A 13823-nucleotide genomic window follows, 5' to 3' on the forward strand; every position below is an offset into this window, starting at 1 on the left:
GCCTCCTGCGGCCCTTGTGGGTCTTTGGGGGTGTATTTGGCATCTTGTGGTTGTGGTTGTTGTTGTGGTTGTTGTTGTTGTTGTTATTTAAGGGTAAACACACAAGGTCACCAAACCAACCATTCACCCATCCAGAGCAGAGCTGACAGGTTTTATCTTCTTTTTGTGGGGTGGAGTGAGGGGCAGCAGTAGCCAGGGTGCGGAGGGTAGAGAGAGCAGAGGAGAAGGTAGTGTGAGGAGTTTAGGGACCGACCTTTTTCTCGCCACTCGTGTGACTGTATTGACTTGCCTTACGGATCTCCATCTGTCTCCTTGAAATTCCTTCCCGTCTTTTGGGATCAAGTGGAATCTCTCTCCAGCCCCTAAGACACTTCAGTTGGTTTACACTTTAAAAGGAAAACCAAAAAACTCACTGCCTTTTGCTAACCAGGTTCCCGCCTGCCCCAGGCCTCCCCACCCTGCGCCGGCCCCACAGTTCCCTATGATGGGGTGGCTCACTGAGCCTCTGCCGCTCTGGGCCAGGCCAGCCTGCACCCGAGGAGCCAAAGAGGTAATTTCAGAAAACTTGCCTTCACTTGAAAGTCTAATTTCCAAAGCGAGGAGGATTAGGGAGAAACGTGCCTGGAATTTCGCGCCTGGTTCCAAACTAATTTTGACTTCCGATTTCCTTTTGTCCCCATCCCCAGTCTCGCCATGGGGTTTACACAGGGCCTGGCTGGACAGAAAGGCCGCCAGGCCCAGAGGTGCCCTGTGCGCGTAAGGGGGGCCTTGTGCACCCAGGGCAAGCTTGCCTGCAGGGGAAGGTTTCTGTGTGTGTCCTTAGATCCAGGGCATCCGGATGACCTCGAGAGCTTCCAAGTTCTGAGGTCTGGCACGCAGTGTCAGAATCTCTGCATGCATTCACTGCTCTGGGAAACATTCCTCATGATGCCACACTTCAGGCACTATTGACCTAGGTGGCAGGACTTTGGGGAAGAGCTGCTGCATTCTACCCAGCTTGAGACTCTGTTCTGGTACACAGCACAATGCCTGAGATAACTGGCCCTATCCCAGACCTGCATTTTAAAATGTACTGGCACATACTTGACCCAGAACTTGGACCTGAAATCCAGAGAAGGGGCTGCCTCAGACAGTATAGAGGCTGTGGATGGACCCTACCCAACGGACTAACTAACCAGAACTGATGGGTGGAAGGAGAGGGTGGCTGATGGAGACTGATGGAGAGTGACTTCTGGAGGGGCTTTGATTGGTGAACCAGGGAGCGGACTCCTTTTTGTCTGGGGACAGAGGACAAACTCGTGGAGTTAAAATGCCTCCTTGTCTCAACATATCAGAGAAAGAAAGCGAGTTTGGAGTGTCCAGTACCCATTTCTCTCTCTCTACTGCAGAAAACAGGTGATCAGACTCCATAGCAACCTTCAGCTTTGGAGACCTAGGCTCTGTTGGGTGTCACCTGCTACCTGTCTGTCTTCCTATCTAGCATCCATCACTCTCTCTCATATCCTGTGTTTCTACTCAGATCTGTACAAACACCAATACTCTACTGTGCACTTTCTGACCTTACCTACAGATTCTCTGCAGGAGAGGTATGAGTGCTTGTTGTGAGTACTGAAGATGTATGCAATGCGGAAGCCTGGCCTTCCACTGTGCAATCAAGGTCTGCATATAAAGGGGTGTGTGTGTGTGTGTGTGTGTGTGTGCACGCATGCGTGTTTGATATACATGTGTGTATATCACAGTGCATCATAGTGCACCAATGTGTCCAGTATGTGTTTTCTTTTATGTCGCCTATATTGTAGATATTTGTGTATAGCTTGGGCAGTTTCTGTTTACCTAGTTCTGCAAGAAGTGGCTCTCGGGTACAACTACAGGATGCTGTGTATGCAGAGCCTTTCGGTGCAGTGGACTCGTGTCTCGTGGGTCTCCATTCTGGTGGATTCCCTTGTTCTAGTCAACCCACGGATATGACTCCCAGGCTACCCACCCCTAGCTGACCTTCCTCTGCGTTTAAGGAATGGGGCAGGGGTCATAACTGGCATACTCTGACCAGAGGGCAGAGGGGGAGTTGGGCTCTTTGCCTTCCCCAGTCTGCCCTTTTACCCCGATCACTACGGACGTTACATTGGATTTGGCCCCTGCCCCTTTAAATATGAGAGTGAGAGAAAAGAGGCCCCATTTCCAGCCAGATCTCTCCTTTTATGGGCTGCCTGCCCATTCTCTTTCAGGGTCCCTCAAAGCCATGGCCAAGGCGGTCAACATCCCAGGGGCAGCCAGGGCAGAGCTCGAGGGTGGGGCCCGACTGAAGCCCTGCTGGTGGAAAAGCCAGCTCAGCCACTGTGCACAGCCCCCCACGGCCTGGGAACCCTGTGGACTGTGCCTTGGGGACAGTGTATGTGCTGCTGTGTGCACTCCCATGAGCCTTGTCAGCCTGGGAAGGCAGGCCTCAACATTAACCATCCCTCCTGTCTGTCTGGCCCCAGGACAGCCCATGGGTGGGCTTGAGCATGGGCATACACACCCTGTGTGCACCCTGCTCTGTGCACAGCACACTTCTGCCTGGTGCCCCAGCCAGAGCACTTGAGTCTTCCCTGTGCGCGTTGGCCTCTGTGTACTTGGGCTGCCTACCCTAAGGATAAGGGGCTTGAAGAATAACCGCCAACCTGGGGCTATTCTCTTCATTCCTGCCTCCCTCAAAGAAAAACAATGGCAATCCAGCTGCAGAATGGGAAGCAAAACTGGAAAAAATCTGTACCAGTCCCTGGCCTCTAAAAGCTGCCTGCCTGAGGTTAGAGAGGCCAGTCTACCTCTTCCAGCCTGCTCACCGCTTCCTCTTTGCCCCCCTCCCCGGGATCTGGTCCTGAGACCCCACCCCGCCCCTCTCCTTGCCTTCCTCCAATCCTGCAGAATTGACTGCCCAGCGCCAACACAGCTGATCATCCCAAGTGAGACGTACAGCTGATTAAAATGAAATGACCTGGAAGCTGCCACGGCGTGGGGTGGGGATGCTGATCGATAGTGGAATTGGAGGCATAGGAGCCTGGCTGGTTCAGGCTGGGCCTCAGGTTGGAGGTGGTGGGACCAGCCAGGGCTGGCTGGACTTTGGATGTAGGGAGGGCTCCAGTGATGTGATGAGAGGGCCAGGCCCAAGCCTAGATGGGCCAAACTGGGGTGGAACATGCACCTTACCGTGGGCTGTGGCAACAGAGTAGCTCCCTCAGCTTCTTTTGAAAAGAGGAGTGACCAGCCTGGCACACTCAGGACCTAGTCCATCACTAGAGTTGCTGGAGCTCAGACCTGTGGCACACTGGATGCACTTGGCCTCCCTCAGCGGGGATGACCCAGTCTCTTGTCCCTCTCCCTGTCTTTCTGCGCCTCCGTGGCCACCTAGGTCCCCGCCTAGGTCTTTGTGTGGCTGTCACCTGGAGCATCCGCTGCTGCCTCAGAGGCTTTCCCTGGCCCTCACCTATCCCCTGCGTGCCCAAGCACCGAGGATGAGATGCCCAGCCCCTGGGGTGCGTGCCGTGCCCCCAGCTCCCTGAGCTCAGGTCCGCCCGGCTACCCACCACCTTGGCCCCTTTCAGTCCCAGCTGAGTTAGCCTCCTCTGCCCTGGTGCGTAGGCCTAGCCCAAGGAAGGACAGGAGGGAGCCAGGGAGGAGGGGAGCAGTGCTAGCCGGCTCCGATTTCTCCGGTCAGCTGAGCACAACTTTCCATTCGAGTGTATTCATGCAGCGGCTGATTGAGCTCTGCAGTGTCGGGCGGGGCTCCACAGGAGCAAGCTGGCACAGCCAGGCGGACGGGGCTACACCACACAGGCACACACACACTCAATTATCGACACAAATATACCCCTCAACTCACGTGTTATGCACACACCTCAGCCCCAAGCCATTTCATCACAAACCCACTATAGTCCTTTCCTTGTACACCCACCTGCCCCCAGAACAACCTTTGCAGCCCCCATAGACCTCCTTCCCTACACAAAACAGGGCTGCCTTTCTGATGTCCTCTTTACAGATTCTACATCGGTCCTCACACACAAACACAAGAACTCACCATCCTCCCTCTCTCCTGCAGGCATGCTCTCTAGGGCACACGCGCTCCAAATTGCACAGATGCACACACAAACATGCCCCGTCTCACAACCGCACCCTCTGCAGAGCTATCCACACCACAAAAGAAACATGTCTGCATAAAACGGCATTAGCACCACTACACATTTGGTGTGCCGCCTGCTATATATAATGGCTGGGGCCAAAAGTTCCCGTATAAGAAAGGGGGCAGATGAGCAATAAACACAGTCGGAGAACACAGCCTCTCCCCATCCACCAAAACAAACACACAGAGGATAGGTAAGAGGAAGCCTTCAGACACACAACATGCATGAGCCAACCCAAAGACATAAAAGAAATGCCCCCCAGAGGCACTTCAACCCCCAAACCACATTGCCTGACTCTAGACACTGAGAGGCTTCCCATTTGCCCAACCTCGCCCACTCCCAACACACACACACACACACACACACACACACACACCCACACACACCAGGAGGCTGGAGTCCCAAAGATAGGCAGAGAACTCAATAAACACTGTCAGAGAAACCTGGCTGATCTTTGGAACGGCCAGGAAAAGGGGGGCTTCGTTTTATAACCCCCCACCAAATGCTCAGGGGCATTTGTTTTACCGAGCAAGAAGGGAAAGGAGACTATTGAAGAGGGAGAGAAATTGTAGAGAAGGGAGAAAAAGGAGAAGAAAGAGAGAGAAATGAGAGCAAGGTTGAGAGCAAAAGTGGGGAAGTCAGGAACAGGAAGGGAGAGGGAAACTGGGGAGCAACTACTTCCTGGGTTCAAGCAGGGGGAAGACCAGGCGTGTTTGGGGAGAGGGTGTGGCTGTGAGCACAGGAACAATTCAGTCTCCACCAAGTGCCCCGGGAGCACGAGGACTCAGCGCAGGTGGGACCTGGGAAGTGAGCTGAGCGCTGCGAGTGTTATGAGGTGGGGGGCACATACCCCTTCCCCTGGTGGGCTGGGGGCTGGGGGGTACAGGCAGCTTCCTCTGCCCAGAAGAGGCTAGCCCTTAAGGTGCCCTCTCTGCATTCAGCAGCAGCCTCCCCCCTCCCACTGCACTCTCGGAGACCCCCACAGGCGACTGCACTCACATGACACACACAGCCCCCCCCCCCCCCCCCCCCGCACAAACTGCCTCCCAGAGTAGACACTGGTTCCACCTCCCCCTGCACAGAACAGGGCCGCGTCTGCGCGCCCAAGCCAGCTCTCTCCACTTTCTACAAATAAGCTCATGACTCTCACCGATCTGCCCACACTCTTTTTTGGGAAAGGAAAGGGCCTTAGCCCGCAGGAGTGTAACCCTTCAGACACTGAGGACTTTACAGAAAGGTGCTGGCAAGAAAGAAAAGCACAGGGAAATCCACCTCTGCTGGTATCTCCTCAGGCTGGGCTTGCCCCGCCCAGGGCGGAGAGCCTCTCTGCGGGAGGATGGATGTGGCCGTGGGGCTGGGGTCGCTGCAGATCAGGAAACACCGGCTGCTCTTCTCCCCTTGGAAGAGGTGAGGCTCGGGGCCAGGGATGGGTTCTTGGACCCCTGGAGGTGAAGGCAGGAGAGTGCGTGCGGTCCAGAACCTAATAAACGTGTTTGAGGGGCAGTGGCGAGGCCCAGAGGTGAGCGAGAGCCGGGCTGTGTGTGTGGGAGGCAGGCCCCTGGGGCGGGGGTCTGGGAGGAGGCCGACTCCGCTCTGCGGGTGTGCGCTCCCCGACTCCCCGCTCCGCCCCCCGGCCTCCGCGGCGCTCTCTCGCCGGGCCTTTGTCCCCGCGTCGCAGGCTCGGACTCCGTCTTTCTTCTTTCGGGCCGCTGGGAGGCGCTGCGGCCGAAACCCCCCTCCCCCGGCCCGACTCCCCGCTCCTCAGGCCGCACCGCCTTTCCGCACCGGGATCCCCGTGGTGCTGGGCCGACCCGGGCGATAGCCGGGCCCGCGCCTGGGGGCGGCCTGGAGCCCTTCCAGGACGGCACTGGCTTTAGTTTGCTGGATTTTGAGATGACTATTTACCATTATAACTAATTTGCGACCATTATTAAACAGAAATTCTTAGCAGGGCCTCTTAATGACTGAACGCTCCGCTAATTACGGGCGCGCGCGCCTCTGGCTCTGCAGCCTGACCGGGCCTCTGCCTCCTGCCCGTCCCCACCTCGTCCAGGACGCGCTGGCTCCTCCTGGCCAGGCCGGGCTGGGAGGAAGGACGGACCGACAGACACGAGTACACAGGTGGGCGTATGGAATCCAGACCACGGCCAGCACTGACGTCTCTGAGCTGTTGTTGGCGGCTCTGATTACACGAGAAGTGAAGCTCAGAGAGGGCCATGACTTGGCCGCTGTCACACAGCCAGCCCCTACCTTCATATGCTCCGCCATACCTGTGCGTCCGGTGTCCCCTTCCAATCAATCTTTTTGGCCCGTGGGCTGCCGGTAGGAGAGGAAATACTTTCTTAAGATCCTTTTTTGAGAGCGCAAGATGAGGCAAAGTCAGTGGGAAGGGGCGCGGCCACCTCAGGCTCTGCCTATCTGGGCGCACTCCCCCACTCGCCCCTGCCCTTGGACTTTGCAGGGATGTAGCCCCAACCAAAACGCACCTCCTACAGGGACTGGCCTCTGAAGCCCAGAGGATGAGCAGAGATTTCAGCGGGCTCCTCTCCCAGATGGGACTGAGCTCCACTTTGAACCACCAACGCTTCACAGTACATGGGAGTCCGTGGTGTGTATTTGAGTCTGAAGTGTGTGTATGTGTGAACTTTGTTGAGTGTTCGGTGAGACTGCTGTGCAGATTCCCATGAGATGGAAGAGAAATGTTTATTTCCTGACCTCTGGACACATCTACCTGCAGATATGCCTGAGGGGGAGGGGACAGTGTCCAGACAGACGTGCGCTTGTGGGTGTGAATACATCCAACTTCGTCCAAAAATAAGACCCAGGGATGCAGGGGCAAGCACAGTGGAGCTTGGCTTTCAAGTTACTCACAGTCCAGTGGATGGTTAAAGTCATCACTGAAAAACAAACAAACCCAGTGTAGTTGCATATAGTGCCCTGGAGAGTGGAGGCTTCAGGATTAATCACAACTTTGGGGATAGAAACAGGATGGGCTCCTCAACGAGGTGGCTGTGACCAGAAAGATGGATTGGATAGCTTGGAGGGAAGGCCAGGCTGGAACAGAGGGGGCCAAGGCAATGAGAAGGTTCGGGTTCTAGAGCAGGGTGATGTGGCTGGTGCCTGGGTGCATAAGTAGACTTGTAATCAAATCTGAGAGAAGGGTGAGTGGGAGTCAGCTACAAGGTCACACAAGTTGTGTGGCCTTGATCCCATGGGCACTGGGGAGCCAAAGGCAGCTTTGTAGAGAGCTAAAGTGGTCCCACCCAGAGCTCTGCTTCAGAAATTTGGCTGGAGGGAGTGAGGCTGTGACTGGAAGGCGGATTAGGAGGCTATTTCTGATGAGCAGGCAAGAAGTGAAGGGGCTTGAGCTGCAGAACCAGTTAAAGACATTCAAAAGGAGAAATGGGGGAGGATTTGATCAGTTGGAGACCTATGGGCTCCCTGATGACATGATTTCAGTGCTTGCCCTTTTTTTTATGGGTCTATGACTTGATCCTGGATCTCATCCTCTGACCCCCAATTTCTCCAGAAGCATCATGCCCTTTAGCCTCGCATATGGTTCACAATGTTCCTTAGAAGGGTCTGTCGGTGGATGCCAAGGGCCAATTAGTGTGGGGCACCTTGTTGAGAAACCCACCGCCCACCCAGTATGGCCGGGTCTCCTCCCATGCCCACCACTTTCTGCTTTAGTTCCGCTGCGCAGTAACACCCTCTCCGAGTGGGCGCTAGGGAACAGGAGGAAGGGGGAAAGCTTGAGTCGCAGGCCCCACACCTGAAGGGTCCTCGAGGAGTAGCTGGAGTGACCAGAGGAGACCAGCACCCTAGGTGCGTGGGAGTGGGACCTGCGCGAGGGGTCCCCGAGGGTTGGAGATGAAGCAGGACACCCAGGACTCGCGCCTCTCCGTGCCCGAAGAGTCTTCGTCTTAGCGCCACGGGTCCCGCGCAACTTCCACGCGCGCACCGTCCTGCGCCCCGTTTCCGCGCGTGGTCCTCCTTGCGGGCTCCGGGGAGGCGCTCAGCCCGGCGCCGGGGTCTTCCGTTTGAGCCACCGGAACGTCAAGGAAGGCTTTCCAGGCTGCCGCGGCGCTTCGACGCGGAGGAGGTGCTTCCAAGCAGCTTAGCGTCCCGTTACTGGACGCCAACCCGGGTTTAGAGCCCCAGAAAAATGGAATGAGTCAGAGTCCAACTCCGGTTTCTCCGCGCCGAGTCCTTCTATTCTTCCGTTGCACCTTGCGGCCTCTCAGTCTGCTCCTCGTGACCAGGGCGAGTCTGTGCGAGTGGGTGTCGGCGCCCGCACGTGTCTGCTGAGGGTGGGTGGCTGGGCGTGACAGGTGTCAGGGAGCGAGACTCGGAAGCCTCAGCTTCCAGACTCGCTCTCACGTTCCCGCCTGAGCTGTGAGTGGGAAAGCTCTATTCCTGGACTTGACCCTGTCTGCAGAGAGAGCAAGGATGGGGGAGGGAGAACTGGATCCAACCTCCCCCCCTCCTCCCCGGCCCCCGCCACGCCCAGGGCGGTAAGGCAGGGGGGAGTGGGTCAGGGCGTCTGCGTTCCACCAGTCTCTCAAGACGTTTCCAGACACCACGTTAGGAGCCTTTATGACACCCAAAGAAAACTCCGGGAGAGCCTGGCCGGGGCGCTCAGCCCTCCACCCCATCTGAAGGGTTACCCCTTCTGCTCTAGCGGTGCAAACCCAGGCAAAAAGTAAAACCAGGTCCGAGGCGGGAGGCAGCGCGCCGCGAGCCATTGGCGGGTTTTTGCTGCCACCTTGCGGCGGCGGCGCGCAGCCGCCTAGTCCTCTGCGCCAGCCGCGGGCTCTGCCTGGGCAGGCCGCATGCGAGAGGGCTTCAGGGCTTCGCGCTGCTTGTTTTTTCCCCAGCACCTCTTACCCCAGGGTAGCCGTTTGCTACTTTTAAAGGGGTCTGCGATGAATCAAGCCCTGTTTTATACCAAAATCCACAGTCTTGCGTCTGTAAGGAGTCTCCACCTTGACCTGTGCGATTTGGGTTAACCTTTCTAGCTCCTGTCTTTTGCTTAACGATTTGATCCTGGAGCTGTCCACCTGAACTTGCAATATGCGTCTGCTGCTAGGGCTTGCTTTCTCCTGCACATGCTTCCGGGTCTCTTACAGGTGAAGTGTGGGGCTCTGCTTCTACGATGACAGTCTGCCTGGCAGGACGCCATCCCTACCCAGCACCCACCTCCCCCCTCTACTCATGGGGGAGAGGCGCTGGGTGCTGAGCTGTTTTTTGGAGGGTGGTCCTTATGATGCTCTGGGTGGTGAACACACTGTCTCTCTCTGAACAGTATGACCAGCTTTGGCTAACATATTGAGTTGAATGGTAAAATGTCAGAGGTAAAAGGAGCCTTTGGAATCTCTTTCCCACTTAAAGAGATCAGGAAACTAAGACTTTTAGGGTGGCTTAGTCTCTGGCCTTAAGCACACAGCTAGTTAAGTGGCCCATAACTCTACAGAGTCCCAAACACTGCTTACAGGAGGCTCCAATGCCAGGCGATCTCAGAGGGGAGGTTGGTGGTAGGGAGTGGACAGGAGGAGCCTCTTCCTTTTATTTTCTTAGGGCTGGTTTGCTTGCCTTGTTCTCTCTTATGCAGCGTAAATACCGATCCTCAGTCTCTTCTCTACAAATCCAGAATTCTGAAAGCTTTGTTTAGGCTTGTTTGTTTGTTATATTTCCTGCCAAAACTATTTGGCAGCGAAACCTGAGCTAAACTGATGTGAGGCTATTTATAGCCCTCATTTATCCCACTTGGCCCAGATATCAGATGTTTCACTGTGGAAATATTAATGTGCTTGATTACAGGTACTGCTTTGTACCCCCGAGGTTGGTATGTTATAACATACGATACGTGCACCATTTGAATATACCTTCCTGAAACCTCCAAAATCCTGAATTCCCAAACATATCTTACCCCCAAAGGTTTTGGGAAAGGGAATGTGGTTCACTGGGTTGAGCATGTATATTCCTTTTTTAAGAATGTTTTTATTTCTGAGACAGAGAGAGACAGAGCATGAGTGGGAGAGGGGCGGAGAGAGAGGGAGACACGGAATCGGAAGCGGGCTCCAGGCTCTGAGCGGGGCTCAAACTCACAAACTGTGAAATCGTGACCTGGCCCAAGTCAGACGCTTAACTGACTGAGCCACCCAGGCGCCCCGAGCGTGTATATTCTAAGGATAAAGAAGTTCATGGTAGGAGAGGAAGTTGGAAGAGTTGGAATGTGAATCACGGAAGTGGGTAAACCACGAAAGGTGAACAGAGTCACAGGGCCAGCCCGGCAAAGCTGGTGGCATCCTGGACAGCCTCAGGGGCTAGCGTCTTGATTGCTACACAAGCTGGAGAAGGCAGATAAATCTTGGGGCGAGAGGAGCCACAGAGCCTCCTGGGAAAATTTATCTTTCTAGAAGTTTTCCTGCCATCCAGCTGGAGGACTGCCCAGGCCCAGGACTAGGCCCCTGTCTCCAAACACCATTTCTCCTCCCTGGCACGTCCACACACTGTGTAGGCTTCTACTGGACATGTCATGGTGGTTTGGGCTGGCTGGCTCCCAGACCAAGTTTGGTCCACCACAAACTGAGTGTGGTATCTCGTGAAGTTCCAGGTTATCCTCAAGGAGGGAGGAGATCCAGGTCTCCTGTGGTCATCTGTACCAACTCCAGCAGCAGGACCTGTCGGCATGAAGGGGGCTGGGTTATGTCCAGACCAGCCCTGTGGCACGTTCTTATAGGTGAACCTCCATACAGTTGTGGGATTCCATGAGCCTGGGCTCCTGCCTACTCTTCTGTGACAGGACCCAGAATATTGGGACGAAAATGGACTTAAGACAGGGTGGGTCAGCCTCCTCTGTGCCCTGGCTGGGGACCACCTGAGAAGCTCAGTGCTGGCGAAATAGCCGTCAGGCTGGGCCAGGAGGTGGGTAAGGATGAAGGCCTGGCATGGACAAGAGTCTGGGTCTTTCTTCTCATCCTTCCAAGATGGTAGGTGTGAGAGTAACACAGTCTCAGTCAAGGCCCTGGGGGGCCATCCTGTGGCCAGTGGACAGCCCCCCCAACCCTAACAGAAATATAAATTTTCCTTTTTCACTTGAGTGGGCTCTTCTCCTTGAGTTGGGGGAAGTGTCAGAAGGATGGAAACTGGAGGAGGAAATACTCAAGGAAATACTCAAAAGGTTTTGCTTTTGAAGAAAATGTGGCAAAGGACATATAACATAAAATTCACCATTTTAACCATTTTAAAGTGTACAGCTCATTGGCATTTAGTACATTCATAGTGTGCAGCCATCACCACTGCCTAGTTCTAGAACATTCTGTCTCTGTGGATGTGTCTATCCTGGACATTCTCTATAATAGGAATCACACTGTACATGGCCTTTTGTATGTGGCATCTTTCACTCGGCACAAAACTTTCAACATTCATCCATTTTATAGCATGTGTCATATTTCATTCTTTTTTATGGCTGAAAAATATCCTGTCTGTGGACATACCACATTTTGTTTATTTATCAGTTGATGAAAGGGGGGCCTTAACGCCTTCCCCAGGGAGGATTCAGGTAAAGGCGGAGTGCCTCCCACCCCCATGCATGGGGCCACCCAGCCTGCCAGTGGCTTGTATTTTAGCTTTAGAGAGAGAAGTCATCTGGGCTGAGTATACTTGGCTGTTGTCGTTTTCAGGGTCCTCCTCCCCAACACACACCCCGCACGGCCCTATTATTTCCCAATATGTTTGTTTAGAACTGTTCGAACTTGATCCTGGATGAAAAGAAGAAATGGGGCCCGAATCGTGCTAGGACAAGAGCCAGGGTATCTGAGGGAGCTTGGAGCCAGGGTACTGGTGAAGGTGTGGAAGGCTGGAGGGCCAGCCTGGGATGAGAGCAGGCAGCGGACGTCCTCCCCACTCCCTGCAGCTTTCTGCACCCCTGCTCCCTGTGCCCGCCCCCTCTTGCATTCACTGCGTGGCCAAGGGGAAGTTGCAAGCTTCGCCTTCAGTGGAAAGAAGGGGCTTGCTTCAAGAAGCTCCAAACTTCAAAAATCAATAAAGGTCTTTTTCAAGGATGACTGTAGTTCCGCAGAGATGAGATCCCTAACTCAGTTGCAAAACTGACCCCTTGGCTGGGGCCAGCTCTCATCAGTATTTTTTACTGAAGTGTAACTGACAAATAACATTATATTAGTTTCAGGAGTACAACATCATGATTCAATATTTGTATACATTGCGAAATGACCACAATGTGTCTACTTAACATCCGTTCCCATGCATAGTTACAATCTTTTTTTCTTGGAACGAGGACTTTCAACTCCCGTTTTGTAAAAATTTATTTTTATCCATTTTTTATTGTTTTATTTATTTTTTGAGAGAGAACGAGCAAGGAGGGGAGGGGCAGAGAGAGAAAGGGGGACAGAGGATCTGAAGCAGGCTCTGTGCTGACAGCAGAGAGCCCAATGTGGGGACGGAACTCACAAACCGAGAGATCATTACGTAACTAAGCTGAAGCTAGACGCTCAATCAGCTGAGCCACCCAGGCACCCCACAGCTCTCATTTTTAATTGCCATTTCCCACCAAGAGTGGGACTCTGCCCTTGGTGCCAGCCTTCCCTCTTTCCCCAGACCCAGGGAAATGCTGGACTCCACCCTCCAGGTCAGGTTGGGGACAGCCAGATGCCCACTAGTCTCACGCCCGGGTGGCCCGGGACACAGTCCATTTCCACCATAAGGCCACAGCCATGTGCCTGAAGCTTTAACCCTTTACAGGAGACACGGTGCCAAGGGAGGAAGAAAAGAGCCTGGGTTGACTGTTCGCTAGGCAGTAGGACATGCCCTGGGTTCTTTCTTTTCTTTTAAGCCTCTCAGCATCCTGGGCCCTCAGCAATTTTTTCCCCATTTCACAGCTGAGGACATAGAGGGGCTGGGAGAATTGTAGAGTGCCTGCCGGTCTCTCCTCCATTGTCTGAAGTCACCTTGCAAGAGGGTGAGGATTTCGATCACAGACACCCCTCTCTACCTTCTTCAGAGCCTGATGGTGGGGGGTGGGGGTGGTATCCATTGTGAGGAAGTGGCCAGGGGCCCTGAGTTCTGCAGGGAGGGGGTCGCTCCCTGAACGCCTGGCTTAAGGATAATCCTGTGGCGCTCCTTTCCCAGGGGCTCCATCAGAGACAAATAGAATGAAGACACACCCCCTTGTCCCTCCAGGTAAGGCTGCTCCCTCTCTAACATAGCTCGTCCGCTTCTGTGGTGGTTCAGTTCCTCTGTCTGGGGCAGAACTCACCCCTTGGCCCTGGCACTCTGTGAGAACTTGGGCTGTGTTGTTTGCAATATTTGTTTAAGGTATTATAACATTAAAACTTGGGCGATAGGAGTCTGGAACTGCACTCTCCTGGAACATCTGGGCGTCTGAGTCACAGGAGAACAGCTCAGAGACAGGGTGGGGTGGTAACCTGAGCCCTGAGTCAGGCCGTGCCCAGAGCAGAGGCATTGTCCAAATAGCAGCAGGAGGGACTTAAGCTGTGGAGTGACACGTGGTACCGAAAGTGCTAGACGAACACGGCGCCCTCACTGAGATACCTTGGCCACCAAAGAGCCACAGCCACACTCCCCTTGGCCTTACAGGGATTTGGGTGCATGGCTCAGTCCCCCAACTAGATTAGGGTCAGGGAG

The 13823-nt window shown here is 54.4% G+C and overlaps 1 protein-coding gene across 3 annotated transcripts in view; it reads left to right on the forward strand.

The window, feature by feature from the left end:
* Positions 1-13823, forward strand: part of SIX3 (SIX homeobox 3) — a 101082-nt gene that overhangs the window by 12184 nt on the left and 75075 nt on the right. The gene's annotated exons all lie outside the window — the stretch shown is intronic.

The sequence above is a fragment of the Panthera pardus genome, unplaced genomic scaffold, assembly GCF_024362965.1.
Source record: "Panthera pardus isolate Hobbes unplaced genomic scaffold, ASM2436296v1 HiC_scaffold_25, whole genome shotgun sequence".
In the NCBI taxonomy this organism is placed as follows: domain Eukaryota; kingdom Metazoa; phylum Chordata; class Mammalia; order Carnivora; family Felidae; genus Panthera; species Panthera pardus.